This window comes from Peromyscus maniculatus, chromosome 20 (genome assembly GCF_049852395.1).
Source record: "Peromyscus maniculatus bairdii isolate BWxNUB_F1_BW_parent chromosome 20, HU_Pman_BW_mat_3.1, whole genome shotgun sequence".
Classification (NCBI taxonomy): Eukaryota; Metazoa; Chordata; class Mammalia; order Rodentia; family Cricetidae; genus Peromyscus; species Peromyscus maniculatus.
In genome coordinates this window covers 69,595,134-69,621,272 of record NC_134871.1, presented here as the reverse complement: position 1 = coordinate 69,621,272, position 26,139 = coordinate 69,595,134, and the positions used below count along the sequence as shown (strand labels likewise).

The following is a 26,139-nucleotide window of genomic DNA, read 5'->3' as shown; positions in this document are numbered from 1 at the left end:
ATTGGGTAACTGTACACCCCTGGCCACACACGCTCAAGCCTGAAGTTGTGGGTGCTAGGAGCGAGCCATCTGGCGCCCGTCCCTGCCTCCTTATTGGTGCTCAGTAGTACAATGAGTTTAGCTGATCCTGGTGAGAGATACGGACCTTCTATTGTCTTGCTACTAATTCCAGCTTTCGAAAATCTGCCAAATCCAAATGGTTCTGTTGACTTTACAAGTTAGCCACAGGCTCTGAGCTTGTCAGTTTTTAAGACAGTGTCCCTTGGAGGAGAGAGCCTCTTTTGCATCTAAGTGGGTAAGTGGAATACTTTTTAATCTACGTAGTTCCTGATGCAATATACTTATTCCAGTTAGCGTCTATGGCTGGTCTTTTGGAATTCTGTGGAAGAAGTGTGATCTTGTTTAGACAACCTTCAAAAAGCTATAAAGTTGGCAGAAAAATTTGTTGTTGTTTTTTTCAAAAAATAACTTCTTCTCCTCCTCTTTCTGCTTCTTTAAAAAGTTCCTGGTTGTCCTAGAGCTGGCTATATGGACTGGGCTCACCAAGATGCGGCTGCCTCTGCATCTTAAATGCTAGGATTAAAGACGTGCTCCACCATTCCGTGTGTGTGTGTGTGTGTGTGTGTGTGTGTGTGTGTGTGTGTGTGTGTGTGAATATTAGCATGGTGCCATGGCAGGCATGTGGAGGTCGGAGGACAGCTTATAGGAGCTGGTTCTCTCCACCTTGGGATATGAGGATCAAACTCCGATCGCCAGGCTTGTGCCGCAAATGTTTTCACCTGTTGAGCCCAGAAATACTTCTTTCTTTCTTTCTTTTACTATTTTACATTTATTTGCTGTGTGTGTGCCATGGCATGTGTGTTGTGTGCAGGTCAGAGGACAGCGGTGGCAGTCTGTCCTTTCCCTCCGCTGTGTGGGTTCCAGGGATTGAACTTGTGGCGCCAGGCTTCATGGCAAGCACCTTTTACCTGGTGAGCCATCTTGTCAGCCTAGAAAAGGTCACTTCTTTGTAAAGGTCTGCACGCGCATATATTTGCATTGATAGAATAACATAATATGGTACTAAATTATGTTAGGAATTTTTTTTGCAGGGGGGAACAAAACTTTTTTTTTCAGTGAATTTTATGTCAGTTCTTTTGTGAGTTCAGAGTTCCAAACCCCTACTCTAAAAGAGCCTACAATGAACTGGGTTAGGCAACACACAGATACAACTTACAGTATCGGTGAAATCATTTGCTGTTATTGTTTTGGTATTTCTTCTCTCTACCCCCCACCCCCGGGAGACCCCCAGGTGTGTTGGGTATCAAACCCTGGGGCATGTGCATTCTAGAAAAGTACTCCCGACTGCCGTATATTTTACCACCCATATTTCTTGCCACATCTTTGGTCAGTCAACTCTATGGCCTTTTGAAAGTGGGATTGGAGCCTGTTTAATTCTCCAGCAATTCAGTAAAAGTTGGTGGAGCTCTTTTTCACTGCTAAGGTATTAGACGAAGAAGGAGTGTGTCAGGTAGTCCCTGAACTGTGAGGTCTCTGGGCCGAGACAGTGTGCTGGCATGGTTAGCAAAGCAGTGCCATTTTGTAAAAACTACCTCATTGTATGGCTTTGTTTGACTTGGTACGTTCAGGCTTTGTTCCCGACTCTAGTTAAAGGTGGAGCCAAGTTTCAACCTAATAATTCTAGGAAGAGAAAGCTTCAGAAATGAAAACAATTCTATTAACAGCAGAGACACTTTTCACGGCTTAGGTACTCTTTAAATGTCTTGTTTTGACTCTGAGTGTATGTAGCTCAGTGGTAGAGAGTGAGGTTAGCATGTGTGAGAACCTATGTTCAATCCCCAGCACATGCACACACAGAATATAAAGTATGTTTTGTCTTATGCCAGTTAGGAGAAAAGGTCAGAGCCTTTGAGGGTTCTTTGGAGAGTTTTGATGATCTGATATCCGAAGTTTATGGTAGCCTTTGAAAACTCTTCATTTGGACCCAGAGAGGTGGTTCAGCAGTTAAAAGCACTGGCTGCCGCTTCCAGAGGACCCAGGTTCAATTTCTACCACTCACATGGCGGCTCACAACTGTCTGTAACTCCAGTTCCAGGGAATCTGGTGCCCTCACACAGACACACACAGACACACACACACAGACACACACACACACACACACACACACACACACACGCCAAACACAAGTGCACTAAAAATAAATAAAATACTTTAAAAAAGAAGAAAAGGCTTCATTCCGCTGCAAGTTTGTTGTTGTTGTTTTGGGTTTTTTGGAGACTACATCTCATGGAGCACAGGCTAGCTTCAGACTGCTATGTAGCAGAGGCTAGACTTGAACTCCCGAGTCTCTTGCCTCTGTCCTCCATGTGCTGGCATTATAGGTGTGTACCACCATCCCCAGAGAGGACCACAGGCCTTTATTAATTCCCAACCGTTTAACGGTACCCTAACATACAAAGGAGAGCCACGATGTGGTCCCCCCAGAGGATCTGTTTTCCTTTGAAAACAAACGCTTTGAGTTGACAGCGTGTGGGGTACTTGTTTCGTTTGGCGATGTGAGCCAAGTCAGTCAGTGAGCGTTTTTCTCTGACCTGCTTGTCTCGGCTCCTTTGCTCCCTGAAAAGTGTTTTCTGATAGGAAGTTTTAATAAAAGCATCAGCTTTATTTGCACGAATTATGTATTTTGAATATCTACAGATGTTTGTTAGAAAGTTTTCAAATAGGATTTTAATTTTTCTGAGGGTTTCACCCATCAACTGTAATCAGGTATAGTTCAGTTTAAAATTCTATGCCAGAGGTTTATCAAACATATACACACATAGAAATGTTGAGTGTGGGAGATTGCTAGGCATCTTCACTATAAATGACTACTTTACCACAAATGGGGGGAGGCGTGTCATTATTTAATAGTTTCCAAGCTTTCCCTTTTGTTTTCATTTTAAATTACATTTATTTATTTTAGTGTGTGTGTGTGTGTGTGTGTGTGTGTGTGTGTGTGTGTGTGTGTAGGCCATGTCATGCGTGCGGATATCAGAGGACAACTTGTGGGAATCAGCTCTCTTCTTCCAGAGTGTAGGGCCTGAGGTTGAACTCGGCATGTCGGGCTTCACAGCAGGTGCCTTTACCTGCTGGGCCCCCTTCCCAAGCTGTCCTCATTGCATGTTACACATGACAGTCGTTCAAATGGAGCTGTGCTCCTTCTACAGATAGAAAGTGCTTACTTAACTTTGTCCCTAAGATAATTTATGCAGGAGGAAACTACTTTTTAGAAGGCCACTGTGTTCTTTACTGCGTCTTACAGGAAGATAAAGCACTCCATTGTAGATTGTGCACGGTGACCTCATGATGTGGTTCAGTCACTCAGCAGACGCTCCAGGTGTTTAGGAATATATTAGTGGCTTTAAGTAGTTTCTGCTTTATTATCGGGAAGTTGAGGTTCTTGGTAAATGGCACTTTCGGCAGGATCGTTCAGATGTGTTTATTCTGTGGCTACATGTAAAGGTCTAAGACTCAGAGGGTTTTTTTTTAGAAGTTTATTATTATCTGTACCTATGTGTATGTGTGTGGGTGGGGAGAGCATGTGCTTGGGAATACAGGTGCCCAAAGAGGCCAGAAGCATCACAGCCCCCTGGAGCTAGAATCACAGGTTTCAAGCTGTCTGATGTGGGTACAGGGAACTGATCTTGGGATCGCTGCAGCGGCTTAAGTGTTTTATTTTTATTTTGGTTTTTTGAGACAAGGTTTTCCTGTGTAACAGCCCTAGCTGTCCTGGAACTAGCTCTGTAGACCAGGCTGGTCTTGAACTCACAGAGATCCACCTGCCTCTGCCTCCCAAGTGTTGGGATTAAAGGCGTGCGCCACCACTGCCCAGCGAGCTTAAGTGTTCTTAACTATTGAGCCATCTCTCCAGCCCCTGTGACTCAAATTGTCAACTGAGTGAAGACTTCTTTCCATTGAAAGGATGTCTGACCCGACAGGCAGTCATCAGCAGGCATGTCCGATGCTCTCTTGTCACTTTAAAACACTTTTAGGGGCTGTTCTGTTCCCAGTATCTGCACTGGGTATCTCTCAAGCCCCTGGAACTCTAACTCCAGAGACTCCAATGCTCTCTTAAACAGGGTGTCCTCACACCAATGACATAAACTCCAATAGAAACATACATACAAATAAGAGTTATTTAGAACAATTTTTTTTTAGTAATTGGACACATTCACTTATAGGACATTCGTACAGTAGCTTGAAATTTACATCCTTTTGATTTTCTTTTAGAATTAGTTTTTGTTTGTTTGTTGTCTGTTTTTCCTGAGACAGGCTCTCACTGTATAGTCCTTACCAGCCTGGAACTCACTATGAAGACCTGGGTGGACTTGAACTCGGTGGTCCTCCTGCCTCTGCCTCCCTGTGCTGGGATTAAAACAGTGGTTCTCAATCTGTGGGTCATGACCTCTTTGGGGGGAGCGCAAATGACCATTTCACAGAGGTCACATATCAGATATCCCGCATATCGGATACTTGCATTACAATTCATAACAGTAATAAAACTACGGTTATGAAGTAGCAACAAAAGTAATTTTATGGTTGGGGGTCACCACAGCATGAGGAACTGTATTGAAGGGTCACCGAATTAGGAAGGTTGAGAACCACTGAGTTAGAAGCATATAGTATAGTGTGCTGGCTTAGAACTCATGATCTTTCTGCTTTTTGCCTGGGCTGCAAGACTTTAATCGTAGTTGGGGAGCTAAAGCAGGAAGATTACTAGAAGTTCAAGGTAAGCCTGAAGTATACAGGGAGTTCAAGGCCAGTCTGTGCTGTATGAGGAAACCCAGCTCAAAAGACCCAAAGGCTGAAGAGATGGCTGGGCGGTCAAGAGTGCGCACACAGAGGAGCTGGTTCCCTTCCCCACAAGGCAGTCCACAACTGTCTGTAACTCCAGGTCCAGGGCCTCCATCATCCCACTCTGGCCTCTGTGGGCACCAGACACACATGTGGTGCACTTATGTGCAAGCAGAACACTTACACACATAAAATAAAAATAATATTTTAAAAAAAGAAAGAACCAAACCGTAAGGCTGGGTGTGGGGGTGCGTGGCTTCAATCCCAGCACCACAGGGTGGAGGGTGGTCAGAGAGAACTGGCTTATTAAAGGTGTCCTCTGATCTCCACCGGGCCCTGTTGCACCCCACCACACACACATGAAGCATCCACACATTTTTTTTTTTTTTTTTTTGGTTTTTTGAGACAGGGTTTCTCTGTGTAGCTTTGTGCCTTTCCTGGAGCTCACTTGGTAGCCCAGGCTGGCCTCGAACTCACAGAGATCCACCTGGCTCTGCCTCCCGAGTGCTGGGATTAAAGGCGTGCGCCACCAACGCCCGGCATCCACACATTTTTGAAAGGTCTGAGTTGTGTATCTGGTGCTATGTAAGTAAAACCAGGTACTTCATTTTGCCGCCTCTTGTCCTGTAGTGTGAGACGGGCGTTACATATGCAGTGATACACTGTTTCTCCCACGTGGGAAATTCCAAGCCCCTTGGAAGCTCCTCCTTGGACTCAGCTCCATGGTTCGTGATAGTTGCCCAGGTCTCACGCCTGTCCTTATGCCAGGTTTAGAAAACAGTCCGTTCAGAAAGGTTAACTCGGAACGTGAATAAAGAGAACTCCCTTTAAAACGTGCACAGTCCTTCTAAATAACTACCTCTCCAACTGTGTAGGTTAACCTTTTGATTATAATAAGAGTCTTCCCCTTGTGAAGGCCACTGTGTTTTCACATGCTCGGGTAGAAAATAAAATCACGTGGACTGTAAGTTTAGAGTCAACAAAGAAGAGTTTTGTGCTAACAGTGTGTTGTTGGCTTAGGCTTCCAAAGCAGCCCCTCCTGCCACGGCGAAGCATCTATAACATCTAAGAAGAGAACAGAGCAGGCGTGGTGCTTCTGCCTGGCACCCTGCAGCTCAGCCCGCTTCTTCTGTGACTTACAACACTTAGAGTTTGCATCCGTGTGGATGACTAGCGCCCTAGTGTTTATCAGGTGTGGTATACATGCATTGTTTATTTGCAAATACATGATCCACTAAATATTAAAAAAAAAAAACCTAAAACTAAAGTTGGGCATGGTGGTACATGGCTGCAATCCCAGCACCGTGGGGTGGAGGGTGGTCAGAAGTTCAAGGACATCCTCAGCTACATGTCAAGTTTGAGGCCAACTTGGGATACACCATACACTTTCACAAAAAAAAAAAAAGAAACAGGCCAGGCGGTGGTGGCGCACGCCTTTAATCCCAGCACTTAGGAGGCAGAGGCAGGTGGATCTCTGTGAGTTCGAGGCCAGCCTGGTCTACAGAGTGAGTTCCAGAATGGCCTGGGCTACATAGAGAAACCCTTGTAAGCATTGCAGCTCAGATGTCAAGGATTCCTGGCAGTCGGGAGCCAAGGAGTACCAAAAGTCGGAGTAAATGTAGCTGCTTACAGCCCTGCTCCAGGGGAAGGTTTCCCTGATGTAACAGCTCTGCCCGGCAGGGGAGGGTTTCCCCAGCGAAGTTGTTACAGTTCTGCTCAAATGTAACATCAACTCTACTCCGCAATGTAACATCGACTCCACTCCGCTGGAGGAAAGTTTCTCCAGCCCAAGTGTTAGAACCTTGCTCTGCTCCGCTCCACTCTGCTCCCTCATTCAAAGGCAGCAGCAGCAAACTGACCAGACACAGGGCTTCTTAGGGGCAGAGTTTTTCCAGGGAGATTTTCAGGGTGGGAATTCAGGTTTCAGTCCCTTGAGCTTGGACGAGCTCAGATAGGCTAGATTTCGTGCTCAGGGACTGGTTGGTTTTCCTGCTCAGGGACTGGTTGGTTTCCTGCTCAGTTGGTCAGGAGCAAATTGGCTCTGGTTTCAGGGCCAAAGTGTGTGTCCTTCACTGGCCCTTTTTAGCCTCTTGGCTCTAGTTGTAGGGTCAGGGTGTGTTTCTTTCATTGGTTCTGGTTCCAGAGCCAAAGTGTGTTCCTTTGGCACTGGTTTCAGGGTCAGGGTGTGTTTCTTTGGATCTGGGTTCAGGGCTACAATGTGTTTCTTTGACTAGGTCTGGGTTCAAGGCCAGGGTGGGTTTCTTTGGCTCTGGGTTCAGGGCCAGGGTGGGTTTCTTTGGCTCTGGGTTCAGGGCCAGGGTGGGTTTCTTTGGCTCTGGGTTCAGGGCCAGGGTGGGTTTCTTTGGCTCTGGGTTCAGGGTCAGGGTGGGTTTCTTTGGCTCTGGGTTCAGGGCCAGGGTGGGTTTCTTTGGCTCTGGGTTCAGGGCCAGGGTGGGTTTCTTTGGCTCTGGGTTCAGGGCCAGGGTGGGTTTCTTTGGCTCTGGGTTCAGGGCCAGGGTGGGTTTCTTTGGCTCGGGGTTCAGGGCCAGGCTGGGTTTCTTTGGCTGTGGGTTCAGGGCCAGGGTGGGTTTCTTTGGCTCGGGGTTCAGGGCCAGGGTGGGTTTCTTTGGCTCTGGGTTCAGGGCCAGGGTGGGTTTCTTTGGCTCGGGGTTCAGGGCCAGGGTGGGTTTCTTTGGCTCTGGGTTCAGGGCCAGGCTGGGTTTCTTTGCCTGGCCCTTTTACCCTACAACCCTATCTAAAAAAAAAACTTAAAAAAAGAAACAGAACCAGCAAATATACCACACTTTATACTTCGGATAATAAGTGTGAAACTTTGACATAGTCTATAACACAGCTCGGGATATGGGACATTTTATAATCCTTCAAACGTATTCTGTTTTGTACACAGAAGTATTGATCATTTTGTTCCATTTCATTACTGATAAATTAATGATATTGAGGTGCTTTTATTTGATAGTTACACAAACTTTTTCTGTGTGAGGAAATGCTGGGAATCACGACTAGGGACTTGAGCATGCTAGGCAAGCTCTTGGTCACTTAGCTGCACCCTATCTGCATTTATTCTTCAAAGTCTGACATTGAGTCTATCTGCGCAGACATAATCCTGTGATTTTTCTCTAATGTCCTGCCACTGTCCTCCTCGCTACCACTTAGCAGCAATGATAATACTATTAACAATAAAAAAAAAATTTTTTTTAAGTTTTTTTTTGAGACAAGGCCTCATGTAGCCTAGGCTGGCCTTTAATTCCTGACTCTCCTGCCTCCACCTCCCAAATGCCGAGACTGCAGGAGTATACTGAGCTCTCTGTTCAGCTTACTGGGTGTTGTCTGCCCTGTGCCAGCTAGGCTTTGGTGGTGTAGATTTGTGGTCCCAGTTCCTCTAGACACTGAGGCAAGAGTATGGCAAGGTCAAGGTGATCCTGAGCTACAGAGTGCATAGGAGGCCAGCCTGGACAACTTACTGGGACTAGGTCTCAGAACGATGAGTCAAAAGGGCTAGTTTGAGAGGTCAGCAGGGGAAAGTGCTTTTTCTGGGCAAGTCTGGTGGTTTTGGTTAGGGTCACTATGGCTGTGGTGAAACACCATGACCAAAAGGCAAATTGGGGATGGAAGGGTTTATTTGGCTTACACTTCCATATCTTAGTCCATCACTGAAGGAAGTCAGGACAGGAACTCAAACAAGGCAGGAGCAGATTCAGGGGCATAGAGGGGTGCTGCTTACTGGCTTGCTCAGGCTGCTTTTTTCTTTTCTTTCTTTCTTTCTTTCTTTTTTGGTTGTCTTGAAACTGTGTAGCTCTGGCTGTCATGAAACTCACTCTGTAGACCAGGCTGGCCTTGAACTCACAGAGATCTGCCTGCCTCTGCCTCCCAAGTGCTGGGATTAATGGAGTTTGTCACCGCTGCCTGGCTTCAGCCTACTTTCTTATAGACACCAAGACCACCAGCCCAGAGGTTGCTCCACCCACAATGGCCTGGGCCCTCCTGCACCAATCACTAATTAAGAAAATGCCCTACAGGCTTGCCTACAGCCCGATCTTGTGGAGGCTTTTTCTCAAAGTGGCTCTCTGATGTCTGTAGCTTGTCAAGATGACGTCAAAGTAGCCAGCACAGGCCTGATGCTGGGGGCGCGGGTGGGGGGACAGGACAGGACACCTGACTCCTGACTGGAACACACCTACCTGCACTCACATCGTCTCTGACCGCCACACATGCGCTGTGACAAGCACTCACCCACACTCATGTGTACACACACACACACACACACACACACACACACACACACACACACACACAAATAATAATAATAATTTTTTTGTAGGCACTGAAAGGAAGTCAGGAATGGAGGTGTGTACCTTTAATCCCAGCACTAGGGAGTTCAAGGCCAACCATGACTTCGCAAAGGGGCCCCTTGCCTGGGAGTAGAGCTCAGTGATAGACACGTGCCTAGCATTTGTGGTACTGTAGCTCTTACTCCCAGCACCCACCCCCACCGAGATGTTCCTTCCCCCGTTTTCAGGGAGGATGCATAATAAAACTGCACATTTGCATATTTTAAACTGCTTTGCATAAAGACTAGTGCGAGTCTCACCTGCAGTGGTGTGAGCGCCCAGAGGAGTTTGCGTCTTTGGTAGCATTGAGTGAACATTACTCTTTAAGGTTTTCTGATCTGATAAACACAGTTGACTTAGTTTGGATTTATTTATTCACTTTACCTTATTGTTCTGAGAGAATCACACATTCTCTAGCCTAGGCTAGCCTTGACTGGGGCAGCCTTGGCTGCTGGGGTTGCAGACTCTGTCACCTTGCCCTGTTTGTCATTCCTCAGTTTCTAGTCAGACTGAACATCTGTCACACATTCATTTCCATTTCATTTCTTTCTCAGTGACTTGCCTTTCGGTCAATCTCATTCTCATTTTTATTTCGTCTTTTTGTTTGTTTGTTTGTTTTCAGACAGAGCTTCTCTGTGTAACAGCTCTAGCTGTCCTGGAACTCGATTTGTAAACCAGGCTGGCCTCGAACCAGGCCTGCCTCTGCCACCCAAGTGCTGGGATTGAAGGTGGGCGGCGGCGGCGGCGGCGGCGGCGGCGGCACCACCACCACCACTGGCTTTTCTTTGGTCTTAATAGATTTTGTCTGTGGTCCTTTCATTTGTCTGGGGTGTTAAGGTCATAGGGAAAAAGATGGGCTTACAAAGTAGATGGGATGAGTGGATTGAAAGGATGAAAAGTGAGGCCGGACGGTGGTGGCTCGAACACCTTTAATCCCAGCACTCGGGAAGCAGAGCCAAGAGGATCTCTGTGAGTTCAAGGCTAGCCTGGGCTACATACAGAGTGAGTTCCAGGACAGCCAGGGCTACACAGAGAAGCCCTGTCTCAAAAAACAAAACAAAGTAGCAGTGTGAAAAGCTAAGGTTGTGGTGTATTGATGCCCTGTGGGGACAGAGCTGGTGATCCCTGAGGCAGCACTTCACAGAGAAAGACAGATTCTTAGGAGAAGACCATCCAGGTATTGTCCCCAGCCAGGACAAGTCACTCATTGACTCAGCGTCTCTGTGAGACGGAAGGGTTGGGCTACTGATCCCAAAGTCCACCCTGTAGACATTCTGAAGTCACCCCTGGCCCTGGCCCTACCCCTCCCCCTGTTGTAGACTCCCTAGGAAAGATCAGAGGCAATAAAGGCCGTGCCCACTGGACTGGCGAGGCTCAGTGGAACCCTGAGATAATCCTTTTAACTTTCAGGGTGAGAGAAGATAAAAAGGGGTGCAGCGCTGTTAGGTACTCCCATAGACTGACCCTCGGGAATCTCTTAAAATAAGTTAGAACCCTGCTGGCTGACTGCACACACTGTTGAGTCCTGGCTATGAGCCAAGGCTCACCTACAGGAGGATTTCTGTGGCCATGTCAAGTTATTGGACAGTGTCGGCTGTTCCATACGGAGCCTGTTCCTAGTGTTTTCTTGGGGATTTGTAGACGCTCATTTTTAGAATGCTTACTCTGAGCTCAGCCTGGTTGCTTCCCCTGAAACCCTGCATTTGACCGAGATGAGGAGGATTGTGAGTTCAAGGTCAGTCAGGGTTATAAGAATAGCTTATCTCAAAATAGAAAAAAGAAACTTGAAATAGATAAGATAAATGTTTATTTTTATTTCCCTCTTAGTTTTAATTTTTTTTAGAACTTATTTTGTTTTGTTGTTTGTGTATGTGTGTAAGTGTGCTACAGTGTGCACATGGAGGTCAGAGGACAACTTTCAAAAGTCGGTTTTCTCTTCCACCTTGGGGTCCGGAGTCCGGCTTGTGTGGCAAGTGGCAATTCACTGAGCGAACTCTCCAGTCTTAGGTCTTTAATTTTTTTTTTTAATGTGAATGTATATGTGTCTGTGTCTGTGCCCTAGGAAGTCTGAGAGGTGTCAGCTCCCTGAAGCTAGAGTTCCAGACAGTTGAGCGCTGCCTAGTGTCAGTGCTGAGACTTGAACTCTGGTCCTCTGCAAGAGCAACATGTGCTCTTAACCGCTGAGCCATCTCTTCAGCCCCCTAGTTTGTTTTTCTCAGACAAGATCTTACTGAGTATCTCATGCTGGCCTCGAACTCCCGTGTGTGTGTGTGTGTGTGTGTGTGTGTGTGTGTGTGTGTGTGTGTGTGTGTGTGTGTGTGTGTAGCCCAGCAGTGGTCATGGCATTCATCAATCTCCTAATTAATTGATGGATTGATTTTTGCCAGCGCCATTGAATAAGTGTGGCTTGCCAGGTTACCCACATGCAAACTGCCTGGCGTGGCTGAAAGGTAGATGAGATGGTCCGGTGCCACCTAGACCTCTCTGGGGGATCGATCTGGTTACGTGATGTTTTAACAGGACCTCAGGAGTCATGTACACACCTCAGGGGGGCCAGTACCCCAGGAAGTGGTCTGAATTTCAGTACATGCCCTCCAAGATGCCCCCAGCACATTTTCCCGGGCTTATCTCGGCGCTACCCACCCTCCTGGCACGGTAGCAGTGCAGTGATTCACGGTTTCCTGGACCCGCCCGGTTCCCTTCCTGCCTCCGTGCCCAGGCGGTTCCCACAGCCTCCGACTCCCCCCACCCCATTCCTGATGAACCCCTGTTTCTTAAGAACCCAAATTGCACGTGACTTTTTAAAATACTAAAAAAGCATATTCCGGTGTCGAATTTTGCATGAATTTTGCCTCCTGCTCCAGCCTTCACTTTACCAGTTTACTGTTACTTCATATCCTGCCTTTACACTCGCTGAATTATCGCTTCCTTGTAAGATTACAAGCAGTATAAGCAGGAGGAGTTTTTTTTCTTCACGGCACCTATGATGCATATAGCGATCACATACTCATAGTATATGAACCATATCTGATCTTGCATCCACGGTGTTGTAGAACAATTAAAGTCCTTTACGATTGCATATCAGCCCATGTTTAATCTGGCTGCCACTCATCTCTGTGTGTGTCATCCCGTATTCCCTCTTCACTCACTCCCCAGCAATTTTATCCCTGCCTCAGGGCCATTGCATTTGTTCTTTCCTTTGCCTGGACGTTCTCATCATCCCTTTCCCCTGGCCGGCTGCCTGTACCCGCCCCCTCATTCTGCATTCCGGTCAAACGTCATTCAGTGGGAGACTTTCCCTAGACTCCCAAGTCACTGCCCCCCTCCCTTCTCTGCCCTAGTTACCTTGCCTGTGCTTTTCTGTACCAATCCCACCCTTTATTTGTCCCGATTCCCCAGCAGAAGGGAGGTTCCATGAGAAGAGAGACCTTGCCTGTCATTGTTAACTTTTAGACCCTGCCCACTGTATTGTACGAGCTCAGTAAATATTTGCTGAGTGAATGAATAAGCATGGAAGGCAGACTTCTCGTTTTAACAAGTCTTGTTTGGGTTTGCAGGCCAAAAAGGTGTGGCGTTATCTTTTAAATGGACAACAGCCCTGGTAGTTCCGTGTGGGTTCACATCAGGTGGCAATCTCTAAGGGTTTCTGTGGGACAAAGGCCTGGGTACAGTGGCAGCTGGGATTTGGTTCCATCGGGGTGCAGATGTCCAAGGTGAGCCCAGGATCAGGCCACTGCTTTGCTACCACTTGGCGTCTGCTTGCAGAGTTGCCATTGCTAGAGCACATGGCTCTTTCGCCTCTCATTCCCCCGAATTCTTTTTTCCTTTGCTTTTTTGTTTTTGTTTTTCCATACACAGTTTCTCTATGTAGCCCTGGCTGTCCTGGAACTCGCACTGTAGTTCAAGCTGGCCTCGAACTCACAGAGATCCTCCTGCCTCTGCTTCCCTAGTGCTGGGGTTAAAGGTGTATGCCAACACCGCCTGGCTCTCCCATTACTCTTTTAAACCTGGAATCGCGCTGGTAAATGCCTCAGGAACCAACAGGCTTCTGCTTTCCTCTGGGTTGTGGGGAGGAGAAACTCTAGAACCCTCCAGGAATGATGACATCATGTTCCTTCTGCTTACTATATGTCTTGAAATGAGACTGATTAGAAATACTTTTCAACAATAGGTTTGAATTGGGTTTGCTTGCTAACAACTAATTGAATCAGACATTAATTATATGCTTTTCTTTGTTTGTTTGTTTGTTTGTTTGTTTTGTTTTGTTTTGTTTTTTGAGACAGGGTTTTTTTGTAGCTTTGGAGTTTTTCCTGGAACTCACTCTGTAGCCCAGGCTGGCCTCGAACTCACAGAGATCCACCTGCCTCTACCTCCCAAGTGCTGGGATTAAAGACATCAACGCCCAGCTCCATGCTTTTCTTAATATTTTATTCTACAAATACCTTTCATTGCAACTTAAGTTTCCAAAGAGCTTTTTCTTTCTTCCTCTCACACAATCCTCCCAATATTCTGTGTAATTCCATATCTGGTTTTTAAATGAAGGGATGGATTCCCAGAACCCATAGAAAGGCAGACTCGGTATTTCTTCTGTAACCCGGATGCTCCTGTGACAAGATGAGAGGCCGAGACAGGAGTCCCTGGAAGCTGCTGGACCAGCCAGCCTGGCATGAGCAGCAGGAGAAAGCAAGAGAGCCTGCCACAAAAAAGGTGAAAGTGAAAGGTCAAGACAGACCTCTGAGGTTGACCTCTGACCTCCCATACATGCCCGCAATCACACACAAACGAGTTTGCGTACACACACACACACACACACACACACACACTACACAGGCAAAGATGAAACCAAACCAAACTGAGACCCAGTGAAGCTGATTTTTCCACGTCAGCTGAAAGCCATGCCTATCTGCATTAAGAGACAAACGTTAAAATTCAATTAAAACATTGACATTGATGCTAAATGTAGCTCAGTCCTGTGCTCCCAGTACTTGGGAAACAGACAAAAGAGGATGAGGAGTTCCAGGTTGTCCTTGGCTACAGGGAAAGTTTGAGGCTATCAGGGTTATATAAAAAACAAAACCAAGATGCTGAAGAGATGGTTCAGCAGTGAGGAGGAGCTGTGTTCCATTCCCAGCCCATACTGTGGCTCACAACCAAAAAAAAAAAAGGCCAGGGATTCGGGAGGAGGAGAGAAAAACAAAAACAAAACATTGATATTCGCCGGGCGGTGGTGGCGCACGCCTTTAATCCCAGCACTCGGGAGGCAGAGCCAGGCGGATCTCTGTGAGTTCGAGGCCAGCCTGGTCTACAGAGACAGATCCAAGACAGGCTCCAAAGCTACACAGAGAAACCCTGTCTTGAAAAACAAAAACAAACAAAAAAAAATTGATATTCCTATATTTGTATCAGTCCCTAAGAAATAAGGTGTATAGCATCGTTCCCTGGGGGTTACCCAGCGTCATCTCTTCTCTGGCTGTGTGGTTTGATGATTCTTTACAGGCACGCTGGCTGCTCACTCCTGATTAAAGCACTGTAAAGCCAGTGTCTCAGACTTTCACCGAAAGGCAAGTCACTTTTCAGAAAGCCTGTCTAATTCTCCTGCTTGAAGGAATTGGTTCAGTTCATCTGAACTGGCTCTTCAGATTGAGCAAGCCCTGAAAAAAAATATCATCTAAAATTTCAGATAAGAATAATTGGAGCCAGGCCTTTCCTGGAAATGGCCAACCATGAAACTAAGAAGGCCCATGTTTGGAAGGATCTTGATTAATTATTGAGGACATGGACTGGGGTAAGGTGGTTCTGTCTTTAGAAGAAGCTACCTTCCTAAAATAAGGTATATTTCTCTGCTTCAACACTGTGAAGAAGACTCTCTTATTAGCCTTTTTTACCCCCAAGACAGGCTGTCCTGGAACTCTGCAGATCAGACTGGCCTTGAACTCAGAGTCTGCCTGCCTTGGATAAAATCTAGGTGCACGCCACCTCCTCCGGCTGCCTAGCTACTTTGTCTTAATTAGACGTGTAATTGGCAGGCCCTATGAGCATGTGGCTTCTAGACTCAGTTACATTGAGGACTTTGTGGAGCCCCGTAGGGAGAGTGCCGGGACAGAGCTGTGCCCCAGACTGTGGTGCACCTGATGGTGCCCTGTGTGGTAGAGCAAAGGGTAAAGGAGAAACAGACTGCTGAGAGGAAAGTCCGTGAGCAGCCTTGTCGGCTGTTAATTTCCATCCTTCTTTCTTTTAAAGATTTATTTATATGTAGACTGTGTTCTGCCTGCATGTATGCCTGCATGCCAGAAGAGGGCACCAGAAGGCATATTACGGTTGTGAGCCACCATGTGGTTGCTGGGAATTGAACTCAGGTCCTCTGGAAGAGCAGCCAGTGCTCTTAACCTCTGAGCCATCTCTCCAGCCCAATTTCTATCCTTCTAATCAATATATTTTCTTCCCCTTTCATCTTAAATTTGAAATGATTGGCATTTTCGATTTTTCTGGCAATTTCTCTTACTACCTACTGGAAAAACCCTCCCCTGAACTTTGTTTGCCCTCACATTGAGTTAATTATCAACCGGAAGTGGAGAGACAGAGGAACCAAGAGGCTACAATACAAATTAGGTTAGTTGGGAGAGAGGCAGAGGCCAGCTCAGATTAGAGCTTGCTTAATTTCAAGGGGGAAGGATTAGAAGGGCCTCGGGGATCATTTGTGACCTACAAAAATTAGGTCAAAGTGAGTTTTTAAAAGCTATGGATGGTAATTTATGTTTAAGGAAGCTATGCGGACACTACCATAATTATCTGTCTAACAAGCTAATTTGGGTTTCCTTTTTAAAACACTTTTTTACATTAAACTATCTTGCCATGTACACGTGTGTGGACACATGTGGAGTCAGAGAACAACCTTTGGAGTGAATTCTATCCTTCCCCCAGGTGGGTTCCAGGGCTTGAACTCAGGTCCTCAGGCTTGGGTGCAAATACCTTCCTCCACCTGCTGAGCCAGTTTGCCTGGCCCTGACTCGGGTTTCTGGAATCCGAGAGAACTCTACCGCTAAGAACACGCCGGCCCTGACCCTCTCTTTCGTTGGTGATTTAACAGAAATAAGTTGATCCTGCAGCACTTTGACCAAGGCCGCTTTTCTGTTCCGCTTGTGCTGGCAGCCATCTTGTTTCCAGCCTCGCCTCCTAAAACGAACAGGAGTTCATTTGACTTAGCCTCTCTGAGGCTCAGGTTCTTCCTGTACCTGTCACTCAGCAACTGAAATCGACTTCGACAATATTGTTTCTGCATGTGTTACTGTAAGAGTTAAATAAATTTATAGGTGGGATTAAATGAGGACTTCACATGCCTGTAATCCCAGGAACAGGATGAAGATCCTAGGTTAAGGGCCCCTCTGGGCTGTGCAGTGAGCCCAGGTCCAGCCAAGGCGGGGTGACAGGTGTGTGCCCCCACGCCTGGTTTAGGCCGTGCTGTTGATGGGAACCATGGTCTTGGGCGTGACATGCAAGTGCTTTGTCCTCTAAGCTGGACCCTCAGCCCCACATACCAGGTGTTTGTAACCGCCGTACGACCGCCACTTTTACTAAACACTTAGTTTAGCTACGAGCTAAACGCTTTAGGAGACCAAGCTTAGGGGATTTTCTGAATGGCACCCAGAAGTAGACACCTAGCAAGCTGAACCCTCAGGAGCTCTGAGCAGAGAGATAGACCAGATCGGGCTTCTGGCCTTTATTATTTCTTGAGAGCCTTGAAGAAGGCTGCCTCAGAATACCCTGGACACCAGAGGTGTGGTTCTCGGGATGCCCTTAGCCCTTAGGAGTCAGAGCCTGTGTTAAATCCGGATCCTGTCCCTTGCCTGTTGTTTTGAGAGAAGGTCTCACTCCAGAGCCCAGGCTGGCTAGAACTTGCAACAATCCTGCCTTAGCCTCTCGAGTACTGGGGTGACAGGTGAGAATTACGAGGTCTGCCTAGTTCTACTGCTTTAATTGTATGTATGTATTTATTTATTGGGTGGGGAGGCCACATGTGGGGGCCGGTTCCTCCGTTTCACCATATGAATCCCAGGGAACTGAACACAGGTCATCAGGCTTGGCAGCAAGCAGCCTTACCACTAAAACATCTCCAGGACCCTGATTCCAAAACTCTCCTCCTGTGTGACACTGAGAAAATTGCTTCGCTTCTCTGGACCTGTTTCTTCCTCTATCGGATGACGTCATAAACCTCGAGTGAATGAGATCGAGTAGAATAATGAGCCGATGTGTGTAAAAGCATGCGCCATACAGCTAGCGTTCAGTAGCTGATCCTCGGGCTTACAAACCTGCAGTGGCCTGTAGTTTCCCCGTGCAGGTGACTAGAATCTCCTGCCTTTCTCCTTCCTCTGGCTAATTGGCCTGGAAGCAAGCCAAGACTAATCCCCAAATCTCTTTTGCTCTGGAGTCCTGGAGGACCCATTGCAGAATCAATGTTTGGACTTCCTGTGAGAGATTCCGCTTTAGCCCAGTTCTTGCATACTGTGTGATCCCAGCAAGTGGGAGGCTGACCCAGGAGGATCAAAAGCCGTGGTGGTGGTGGTGATGGTGGTGATGGTGGTGGTGGTGGTGGTGGTGGTGGTGGTGGTGGTGGTGGCACACACCTTTAATCCCAGCACTCGGAGACAGAGGCAGATGGATCTCTATGAGTTTGAAGCTAGCCTGGTCTACAGAGTGAGTTCTAGGACAGCCAGGGCAACACAGAGAAACCTGTCTAGGAAAAACAAAACAATCAACAACAACAAAAAGAGTCTGAGGCTAGCCTAGATCACATAGTGAGAGCCTGTCTCAAAAAGAGATGCAGCCTCTAAGGCTGATGATCCTAATATTCAGACGATATTTGGATGGCCCCTGCCCAAGTGGGAAGTGTTTAAACTGCCCGGGAAAGGGAGTGAGTACCTGAAGTGCCTGGAGTATAGCCCCAAACAGTGAACTAACTCCTCTAAGGCCGGGAGGCCATATATATAGCATCAGTCAGGCTTCTCCTGGGGCTGGACACGGGAGGGTCTTCATGAGCAGTAAGAGGTGGGTACTCTACAGAAAGAAAGCGTCAGCCGAGACAAGGTTCTCATCTGTACAGTCACGTGCCGTTTATGCTTGCAAAGACTATTAATGAGACCTGGATAAGAATCAGACACCAGGAAAGGACAGCTGCTGGAGAGACAGCTCAATGGTACAGGAGTGACGTGTGCAATTCAGAAAGCCCTCATGCAATTTAAAAGCGTAATTAAGTTGTGGAGATAATAAACAATTCATAAATGACATTTAAAAAATAAATGACCCCGAGATGGCTCAGCTGATTAAAAAAAAAAAAGCACGTGTTCCACAGGCCTAAGGATCTGAATTTGATTGTCAGAATTCATGGTGGAAGGAGAAAAACCAGTTCCCAGAAGTTGTCCTCTGACCTCTAGATGTGTGCTGTAGCATAGGCATGCCCATCAAACACACATACACACACACACACACACACACACACACACACACACACACACACACACAATTTTAAAATAAAATAAATGAATGGGTGGTGGTAGCACACACCTTTAATCCCAGTACTCAGGAGGCAGAGACAGGGACAGGTGGATTTCTGAGTTCTTTTTTTTTGTTTTTTTTGTTTTTGGTTTTTCGAGACAGGGTTTCTCTGTGTAGCTTTGCACCTTTCCTGGAACTCACTTGGTAGCTCAGTCTGGCCTCGAACTCACAGAGATCCGCCTGCCTCTGCCTCCCGAGTGCTGGGATTAAAGGCGTGCGCCACCACCGCCCGGCTAGATTTCTGAGTTCTTGAGGCTAGCCTGATCCACAGAGTTCCAGGACAGCCAGAGCTACACAAAGAAACCTTGTCTGGAAAAAAAAAAAAAAAAAGAAAAAAAAAAAAAAAGAAGAAGAAGAAGATCGTCATGTTTAACTTGACTTCTTGGTTTTTTATGATAGTGGGAATTGAACATTGGGCCTTTCAAATGCCAGGCGATCTCTGTCCCCAGAAAGCAACATCCCTGTTCCATAATTTGACTTCTGAACAAATGCTACAAAATGTAGTGAAGTGTGGTGGCATGTAATTGCAATTTCAGCACTCAGGAGGAGGCAGGAGGATCAGAAGTGTAAGGTTATCTTTGGCTACATAGTGAGTATGAAGCCAGCCTCAGCTCTGTGAGACCCTGCCTCAGGATATATCTACATCAAGGAAATGTAACACTAATGGACTTATTTATTTAAAATATTTGCTTATTGAGTTGTATATGTGTGTGTGTGTGCCTGCATGAGTTTATGTGTATTGTGTACATGCAGGGGCCCAGGGTGGGTGCTGGGAATCGAACTCAGGTCCTTTGAAGAGTGACAGAGTTCTCAACCACTGAATGTAACAGGCTTTCTATGACCCCCCCCCCCATAATAGGCATAATAGGCTTCTCCACGGGTCCAGTAGGCCGGATGAAGCAGAACTGAAAAAAGTATAACAACATATTTGAGCAAAGCAACTCCCAGGCGGTCTCCAGTCCCAGAGATGGAGGCCAGAGAAGCCGTGCGCCTGAACTGAAGCAGAGACACTGTATAGGTTGTAGGTGAAGGGTGATGACGAATCCGCCACAAGCCGGGGTTGTGCCCCAGCATGGTCGAAAGCTGAATGCTTAGGCCGGGACTTGGGCTGCTGCCGCCAGCAGGAGAGGAAGTCGCTGTCGTCACCGAGAATTTGGAACTGGGCTCTTTGGCGCCCTCTCTTTGTTGGAGATTCTCTGAGAGGGTGGGGTTCGGAGAGGGGGGATGGAGCTTTCCGGATCATGCAAAAAAGCCAGCTGGAGGGTCCCGCCAGACAAGTCATCTCTCTAGCCCCTAGGTTTTAGACAGGGTCTTGTGATATAACCCAGACTGGATTAAACTAGTAACCCTCCTGCCTTGCCTTCTAAGTGTTGAGCTTACCAGCATATGCCACTATGCCGGATTATGAGTAGTAATAGTAACATTATTATTATTATTATTACTGTTTTATTGTTTTGGTTTGGTTTTTTGAGACAAGGCCTCACTTTGTAGCTTTTGCAGTCCTGGACCTTCCTTTGTAGATCAGGCTGGCCTTGAACTCACGGAGATCTACCTGCCTTTGGTTCCTGGGATCAAAGGTGTGTTCCAACATGCCTGACTCTTATATTGTTTTTTTGTTTGTTTTATTTTTTTCTGAGATGAACCTTATTCTGTAACCCAGGATGGGCTGGAACTTACAGCAATCTTCTTCAGTGTTAAGATTATAGGTGCAAGCTACTGTTCATATAAGTTTTTTAATAAAGATTTACTTTATTTTGAATTGTGTGTGTGCAGATGTGCTTGAGTGTGTGCAGGTGTGTGTATGTGTGCACACGCTCATGAGTGTGCTCAAGTGTGTGCGGGTACCCACGGAGGCCAGGAGAGCATGTTGGATCCCCTGAAACTAGAGTTACAGATGGTTGTGTCTCAATATGTGGTGCTGGGAGCTGAGCCTGGGTCCTCTAGAAGATCAGTCAGTGCTCCAACCTTTGAGCTGCCTCTCTGGCCCCTTATGACAGACACAAGTCTCACGTAGAAATTAAGCTAAGAACAGAACTTTAATGTTTGTTGTGTGTGACTTCGACACCGTGGTATTGAGAGGTGTCAGGAAATGTCAAGCTGCATGCTCTTCCCTTCTCCACATTTCTCTCCCTGTATGTTTGACCACTGTAGGTTACCATCTTGACTTTATGCAGAAGGAAGGTTGCCACGAGCCTGGTAAACACTGGAATCAGAGTTGGAACCAGCTGGTGTTTCCGTTATATGGTCCTGCCTCTAGGTAACCATGGCAGAAGGTAATGAGTGCAGGCACCTCAGTTATCATTGGTTGTCTGGTGACTTTCAAGCAATAAATTACATTTTATTTTATTTTTGCTGCTGGGTTTTAACACAGGGCTTGTGATGCTCACCATAGGTTCTACTACAGACCCACCTCCCAGTCCTAAAACTATAGTTTTTAAAATAAGAGTTTATATATATATTTGTTGTTGTTGTTTTGAGACAGGGTTTCTCTTTGTAGTTTTGGTGCCTGTCCTGGATCTCTCTCTGTAGACCAGGCTGGCCTCGAACTCACAGAGATCCGCCTGCCTCTGCCTCCCGAGTGCTGGGATTAAAGGTGTGTGCCACCGTCGCCCGACTTTAAAATATAATTACACATGTAACTCATCTATGTAAGTGTCCCATTCAGTGGTTTTTAATAGACTCACAAGCTGTGCGACTGTCACCATAGTTAGTTTTACAATTTGTCACCTCCCAGGAAAACCACACACCATAAGCAGTCAGTCCTAGTCCGTTCTTTCCCCAGTGAGGCAAGCGCTAATCCATTTTCCAGCTCTGCAGGTTTAACTATTCTGGACCCTATAAATGGAATCATACCACATGTGGTCTGTGTAAAGTATTTTCCAGAGTCCATTTGTGTTGTCCCTTTTCATGGCAGTATACTATTTCATAGCGTGGATATACCACATTCTGTTTCTGCATTGATCATCAGAATCATTTGGATTATGTCCAGTTTTTTATTATTGTGAATAACGTTGCTGTGAACTGTCCTGTATGTGTAAATGGGTTTTTAATTTGGTTGGTCAGCTGATTGATTGATTGATTGATTGATTGATTGATTGAGATAGGGTCTCACTATGTAGCACAGGCTAGCCTCCAACTCACAATGCTGCTATCTCAGCCTCCTGAGTGCTGGAATTAAAGGTTTGCACCATCACAACCAGCTCTATTTTTGTTTTTAATTGACACATAATTTGTTAGGTATGGGTGGCATGGTAATTTAACATATGTGCACACACACAAAGGAAGCATCACCGAATCAGTCCTGTAGTTAATCTTCTGAGGACCTGGTGCTCTCTTCCAAAGTGACTGTACCACTGTGGGTTCCCACCGGCAGCCCGCAAACAATCCAGCTGCTCACCTCCTCGCCGGCTACAGTTCCCATTAGCACGTCTCACGAGAGGAAGTATTTCCAGTTCTCTCTCTCTCTCTCTCACACACACACACACACACACACACACACACACACACACACACACACACACGAACAGCCCACACAAGCGCTTTGTAAAGATGTTTACCTATGGTATGGTGGTTTCTACTTCATTCTGCTGCTGCTCATTAAAACAAGCAGATGGGCTGGGCTGGGGCTCCGGGAGCCAGCCTGCCTTTCTCACTGGGTTACTGAGCACAGAGCATGCTGGAAGCTCCCGGTTCAGTATTCAGCTCTGTAAAAACAAAAACCAGGGCAGAGCGTGCTGGTTCTGACTCCTAAGATTGGTTTTGAAACTCGCTAATTGTGCCCTGGCGTTAGAAACACTAGACTATTGTATGTCTCTTCATCTTGCACTAGCGGGAGGGCGAGGCTCCGACAGGCGTCTTCCTGGGGTCACTCGGCTAATTAGTGGCAGAGGCAAGATTAGATAGAGCCCCAGCCTGTTGTCTTCGGGGTTGTTATTTAAAGTCTATTCCAGCTATACTGCGTATTATTCTTTCAAGACACATCATCGGACATGCCCGAGTCCTTCCCGAGAGAGTGGCTTGTGCGTCTCTGCTTTGTAAATCTTTGCCATCTCTGGCACCATGGGGCATATGGGTTTGGCTCACAAAGCGTCGAATAACTGCATCGAGAACTTGAGAAATGGGCCAGGGGAACACCGACTTCAGAATAACCGCGCAAATGCTGCTCGTGACTGTTGGTGTTTGGATGATCAGTTCTCGTAAGAACAGCGTTTGAAGGGCTTGTCCGTAGGAAAATGTGCGCAGCCAAAAAGAACTCAGCACTTTGATATGAGCTCTCTCATTAGGCTCCTTAATTGTGGCTTGCCAGGGAAACACATCACCCCCAGTTGAACCTGACAGTGTGTCAGAAGGTCAGAGACCAAATCACTAAGTTGCTTTTTAGTTGTTTTTTGTTTTGTTTTGTTTGTGGTCTGATTGTTCTTTATTTTATATCTAGAATCCACTTATGAGTGAGTACATACCATGACTGTCTTTCTGGGTTTGGGTTACCTCACTCAGGATGATTTTTTCTAGTTCCATCCATTTGCCTGTAAATTTCGTGCTTTCATTGTTTTTCTCTGCCGAGTAGTACTCCATTGTGTATATGTACCACATTTTTTTCATCCATTCTTCCGTTGACGGGCATCTAGGTTGTTTCCAGGTTCTGGCTATTACAAATAGTGCTGCTATGAACATAGCTGAGCATGTATCTTTATGGTATGAATCAGCAATCCTTGGGTATATGCCCAAGAGTGGGATGGCTGGATCTTGAGGTAGTGCGATTCCTAATTTTCTGAGAAACCGCCATACTGACTTCCACAGTGGTTGTACAAGTTTACATTCCCACCAACAGTGGAGGAGTGTTCCCTTTGCTCCACATCCTCTCCAACATTGACTGTCATTGGTGTTTTTGATCGTAGCCATTCTGACAGGTGTAAGGTGGTATCTCAGAGTCGTTTTGATTTGCATTTCTCTGATGATTAAGGATGTTGAGCATTTCTTTAAGCTTTTTAGTTTTTAAATGTTATTTTATTTGCAGTACTGGGTATTGAACACAGGGTCTTCGCAGAGCCGGGCAAGCACTCTGCCCAGCCCCCAGGTTCTGCTGTTCATCCCTTTGGGAACTGTAGCCCGCTGCTTGCCTGGCTCCTCACTCCCGGTGTGTGCACAAAGCTGGCCCACACTGTCCAGGTGGCAGGAAGGATCCTCTCCTCCTTTCACTTTTACTTTGGTGTGTTTTTCTTCCCCTTGCAGCCCTCCCTCCCCCGGGTGCTGGGGATTGAACCCCAGGCCTGACAAGCACTCTGTTGCTGAGTACTCACCTTTACAAAATGAATATGTTGCTGGGCAGTGATGGCCCACACCTTTAATCCCAGCACTCAAGAGGCAGAGGCAGGTGGATCTCTGTGAGTTCCAGGACAACCAGGGCTGCACAGAGAAACCTTGTCTCAAAAAAACAAACAAAATATGAATATTTTGTGGGGGTTTTGTTTGCTTTTTGAGGTGGTATCTTACTATGTAGCTCTGGTTGACCTGAACTAGCTCTGCAGACCAGGCTGGCCTTGAATTCACAGAGATCCTCCTGGCTCTGCCTCCTGAGTGCTGGGAATAAAGGTGTGCACGGCCATGCCTGTTGAAAAATGAACAATTTTATTTGATGGCTTGTGTGTGTGATGTGTGTGTGAATGTGTGTGTGTGATGTGTGTGTGAATGTGTGTGTGATGTGTGTGAATGTCCGTGTATCCAGGGTCTGAACATGGAGGTCAGAGGGCAACGTTCAGCCTTCGGGTCTCTCCCTCTGCCCTGGGCTCTGGGGCTCGAACCCGGGCTGTCAGACTTACGGGGAAGGTCTTTACCCTTTGAGCCGTCTCGATGACCCTAGTTTGCTTCCTTTTTCTATTAGAAACTTTAAAAAAAAAAAAAAAAGTATTTGTTTTGGGGCTAGAGAGATGGCTCAGAGGTTAAGAGCACCGACTGCTCTTCCAGAGGACCTGAGTTCAATTCCCAGCACCCATATGGTGGCTCACAACCATCTGTAATGTGATCTGGCGCCCTCTTCTGGCCCGCAGGGATGCATGCAGGCAGAACACTGTATTCATAATAAATAAATAAATCTTAAAAAAAAAAAAAGTATTCTGTGAGTGTGGTTGTTTCACCTGCATTTGTGTCTGGGCACCACATTAGCACAGGGCCCCAGATGCTAGAAGAGGGGGTAGGATCCCCTGGGACTAGAGTTACAGATGATTGTGAGCCGCCACGTGGGTGCTGGGGATGGAATCAGGGTCCTGTGAGAGATCAGCCTGTGCTTTAACCACGGAGCCATCTCTCCAGCCCGTGTTTGTATTATTTTTTTAAATTACGTATCCGCACGTGTCTGTGTGTAAGTACTGTGCACTGCGTATAGGTGTCTGGGGGACCAGAAGCTCTGGGTTCCTGGCGCTGGAGTTGCAGGCGGTTTGGTTTGGAAGCTGCTGGACACTGGTGCTGGTGGCAGAACCAGGTCCTCTGACCCCTGAGCCGTCTCTCCAGCCCCTTGGTTTCTTGTAAGACAGGCTTTCACATAGCCCGTGCCAACCTCAAACTTGCAATGCAGCCAAGGCTGGTCTTGAGTGCCTAGTCCTCCTGCCTCCATGTCCAGAACACCGAGTTACAGGTGTGTGTCAGAACACCGGGTGTGTGTGTGTGTGTGTGTGTGTGTGAGAACACACCTGGATACTTTCGTGTCTCTTTCTGAAGAATTGGTGTAATGCCGAGTTACAGGTATGTGTCAGCACACCAGATGTATGTCAGCACACCTGGATATTTTGTGTCTCTTTCTGAAGAATTGCTTTAAGTTAAATGACAAACCAGATGAGATGAAAATAAACCTGATTTGATTATCAAGATCTGTTCATCTACACGCAGATTTTGTGCTGTCTAGGCAAGGAAGTTCTAGGTGAGCCTAGGTATTGTGCATCACGTTGGGCAAACTCAGTGTGTCTGAACTCAAGACTACTTCTTGTTGTTTTAAGAGATGGCCACATGTCCCAGGCTGGCTCCAAACAGCCTGATCTGCCTCCCGAGAACTCTGAGTTGCTCTGTTGGGTTTGCTACTTTGTTTGCTTATGTGTCCAGACGCGGTCTGCAGCTCCTGGCAGTCCTCCTTCCTGAGCCTCCCGAGTGCAAAGATTATAGCCATGGACCACCACACTGGCTCAGGTTACTTTTAAAGGACAGGTTTCTGGATGACAATAGAAAACTCAAAGTGGACAACATGGGTGTATTCTATGATGCCCCTTCCCCGTTTTTCTTGGAGTCCATATCCCTCTCCAGCCCTTGAATTCTGTTTTCCAGCCTTTAAGGGGGAACCGTGGATGCTAGAATCATTGCTAGGTTCTGTTTAAAGGTCTTCTTGGGCTTTTTGCCAACTTGATGAATCGTGGGAAAGGAC

The 26,139-nt window shown here is 46.7% G+C and overlaps 1 protein-coding gene across 5 annotated transcripts in view; it reads left to right on the top strand.

Annotated features, from left to right (window-relative positions):
• Lima1 (LIM domain and actin binding 1) overlaps positions 1–26,139 on the top strand; it is a 103,797-nt gene that overhangs the window by 605 nt on the left and 77,053 nt on the right. The window contains exon 1 of one of the 5 annotated variants that reach the window (XM_076556748.1): positions 177–295. The exons of the other annotated variants lie outside the window; for them this stretch is intronic. The gene's annotated coding sequence lies outside the window, so the exon portion shown is untranslated. Of the gene's footprint in view, positions 1–176; positions 296–26,139 lie in introns of those variants that run through there. 5 annotated transcript variants of the gene reach the window in all.